This window comes from Pteropus alecto, unplaced genomic scaffold (assembly GCF_000325575.1).
Source record: "Pteropus alecto unplaced genomic scaffold, ASM32557v1 scaffold3, whole genome shotgun sequence".
In the NCBI taxonomy this organism is placed as follows: domain Eukaryota; kingdom Metazoa; phylum Chordata; class Mammalia; order Chiroptera; family Pteropodidae; genus Pteropus; species Pteropus alecto.
In genome coordinates this window covers 55,008,343-55,012,323 of record NW_006442484.1, presented here as the reverse complement: position 1 = coordinate 55,012,323, position 3,981 = coordinate 55,008,343, and positions in this window count along the sequence as shown.

Genomic DNA, 3,981 nt, shown 5'->3' with positions numbered 1-3,981 from the left:
TTCTATCTTTCATCTTCTTTTGTTTCTTAGTCTGAAATGGCTTTCCTTTTCTCCACTATTTACCCAAATCTTGCCCTTTCTTTATTGCACAACTCAAATTTTTATCTTCTTAAAGAAGATTGTCCTGACAACATAATCACTGACCAATTTCTTTTTCTGATCTACTATTGATATCTCTTATGGTTGGCCCAGCACAATTTAATACTTAATTTTTCACCATTCTCAATGCTTTTGCATCATTTCATGTGGGTTCAACTTACCTATTCTAGACAACGCATTCCTAAAGAGTAGCAATCATGCATTATATTTCCCTATAGTGTTTAATAAAGTGCGTAGCACAGAGTAGGAACTTGTAGTAGATAATGTGTTGCTCCACCCATATTTTCTCTTCAAAGCCAAATCATCGATCCATGAGTCCCTGGGAATATCTGTTACTGTGAACTCACAGTCACCAAGACTGCCTTAATGAAGGTAACCCTCATTCCTTTCAGATTCTGGCCCACAGCTGATTATAACAACTATGAGGGAACATCTCAGTTGTGGCCCACTGTGAAGTATAACTCTGAGGAGCCATCTTAGTTCCAGAGTTTCTTGTAGAATTGCCTGAAATCTCAGTGTTGATTGCATGTGGGCCAGCTTCCCTTCTCTTCAAACTTGCCTTTCTATATCTCCGAGATGATGCCTCAATAAATCTTCTACACATAAGTCTCTATCTTAGAGTCTGTTTCTGCAGAAGCTAATCTAAGACAGATCTTAAATCTTGTTATTTTCATTCTGACCTATTTAATTATGGAATGTCTCATTTGCAGAATTGAAACAAGCATATCATTGCTTTCACATCATCACTAAACTGGTGTGAAATATAATAATTCCCATTTAAAAACTTTATGAACCACAAAGAGCCAGAATTCTGTTAATAAGAATTATGTCAGATGCCAAGTAATTCCAGTATTTAACAGATGCCAAGTAATTCCATGCGTTTTAGGGAAAACATGAATTTTAAAGGGAAATATGTTTTTGAACATGGTTTAGAGAGATGATTTTAAAAAAAGGAAGAGCAAAAATATCATCAGAGAAAAACTTGTTTAAAAATATTGGACATAGATTTTTTTTTATCTATTATATTGACTCAACAAATGATTCATAATATTTCTGAATACCTTAATTGAGGCAGACTGGGAAACATAAAGATTTGAGGAGCGATTTCATGGATGCTCTGTCATATAGAACGTTTTCACCAATATTGTATCAAGCTCACTTAGTGAGTTATGACTCAATGGAGAGTTATGTCTGAAAGGAAAATATTTTTCACAGTTTATGACTCACTTTTAAAAATAAGCACATTCCTCTATGATAGAACCTAGACAAGTAAAATTTTAATATAAACTAGATAAAAGTAAGTTAACTTTGATGTGATTTCTAACTTTGAAGCCATTACTTCTAAAAAATAGTTTTCTCTATATTTTTCCTAATTATCACCAAAATCAAAAAACGTTTTTGAGGATAAAATAGTATCAAGTTAAATAAAATAAGCAGCGTACAAAATTGCATATGCAGTATTGTCAAACTTATGTTAGAATACACATAGAAGACTTTAAGGAAGTGTCCACTGATGTGAGACATGGATAGCAATTTTTTTCTTACTTGTCTGCTTTTTCCAAATATGCTATCATGGCTGTGTAGATTTCATCCTCAAGACATATAAAATAAATTTTATTTCAAACCAAAAAGTTGAATAATTTTTGTTCAATGCCAGTTTGAAAGTAAAATGGGTTGTATTCAATTCTCTATCACAAGAGATAATGAAGTGATAATGACTTAGAAGATTATATTACACTATTTGTCATCTATAGGACATAGGAAGACTCATAGAACCTCATTTGACCTCCTTTTAAAAATATATAAGTTGGAATATGTCAACTCTAAGCTTATTATATTCTCTTTATATGCTATAATTCTTAATTTAAATAACAAACCCTTTTTTTCCCCGCTTTGTGTCTAGGTCACTGCATTTTCCTGCTTTTCTTTCTTTTCTTCTCCATTTCCTTTGCTTTTTTTGTCCTCATTTCTCCAACCTGTAAATAATGAAATACCCCAGCATTCAGTCCTTATTTATTTTCTTCTTTCTTTCTACATTCAACTACTTGATGATTGCATCTACTTCCATGATGTAAAAGCCATCCCATGCTGAAACTCCTAAATGTATTTCTCCAACCTGGATCTCTCCTCTGACCTCCAGATTTTGTAGCTAATCAACGACTCAACAAATCTACTTAGTTGATTGATAAACATTCAAAATGTAACATGCCCAGGCTGAACTCTCGATCCCCTCAAATCTTTTACCTTGCTAGTCTCCTCTATCTCAGCTACTGGCAACTCTTTTCCAGTTATTTAGGCCAGAAGTTTGGTATTCATGCATGACATCTTCCTTTCTCTTAAACCACAAAACCAATTTGTTAACAATTACTGTTGCTTCTGTATTCAAAATATATCCCGAACTTGACTATTTTTTATCACTTCCACTATTACTTTCTACTATGATCCTTAGCCCAGATTATTGTGACAGACTACTAACTGTTCTTATAGATTCTGCTCCAACACAGCATTATCTCAAAAAAGTAGCCATAGCAACACTCTAAAACTGCAAATCAGTTAATGCCATCTGTTTGTTCGATGACTTCTCATCCCACTGAGCACAGAGGCCAAAATCTTGGGAGTGGCCAAACAAAAGTTGGATGACTATATGACATCATCAAATCAGAATACCTAATGCTAAATGTTATGAGACGTCAAGAAAATACTCATTAAAAAAAGAAAATACTCAGAAACTGGTGTTCTCCCAGACAAACCTGGACCTAAAACTCTGTACAATCTGTCTCCCTCTCTATTTCTGTGCCCTTTTCTTGTGCTCTTGTCCCATGTGCTAACTGCTTTGATCACATTCCCTTTGCTCTTCCTTGAACACATCAAGAACACCCCTCTTTTTAGACCTTTGCAATTACTGTTCCCTCTACTTGGAATGATCTCCTTCGAGATCTCCATATTGCTTGCTTCATGAAAGATAGAGTCATGAGGCATTTAGCAGTGGGGATACGTTCTGATAAATACATTATTGATTCTTTTTTTTATCATTGTATAAACATCAGAAAGTACACCTTCACAAACCTATATGGTTTAGCCTACATTATACCTAGGCTATATTGTATACCCTATTGCTGCTAGGCTACAAATCTATACAGCATGTTACTATACTGAATATTGTAAGCAATCGTAAAACAATGGTAAATATTTGTGTATCCAAAACATATCAAACATAGAAAAAGTACAGTAAAGATTCACTATAAGAGATTAAAAATAGCACATCTATATAGGGTACTTACCAAGAATGGGGCTTACAGGCCTGGAAGTTGCTTTGAGTGAGTCGGTGAATAAGTGGTGAGTGAACTTGAAGCCTTGGGACATTACTGTCCACTACTGTAGATTTTATAAACACTATACATTTAGACTACACTAAAGTTATAAAACGACACAAGATTGAATCACGAACAAGAGAAATAATGCAATCAAGAGACACAGTAAATGGGAGATGTATGAAGCTACAGCCAGGGTAAGACAGCACACTGTTTTACAGCAAAATCTTTTTAATAAACAGAAAGAGTACATTCTAAATTAATAATAAAAAGTGTAATATAATAAATACATAAACCAGTAGCAGTCTTTTATTATCATTATCATGTATTATCTACTGTACGTAATTGTGCTATTTTGTTGCACAACTGGCGGTAGTAGGTTTGTTTACACCAGCATCACTACAAACATGTGAGAGATGCTTTGAGCTATGACTTTATGATGGCTGTGACAACAATAGACAATAGAAATTTTTCAACTCCATTACAATCTTGAGGGACCACAGCACGTATGCCCAAAACGTTGTTATAGGATACATGACTGTATTTGAAAATTTTAGTGGGGATCCCAATT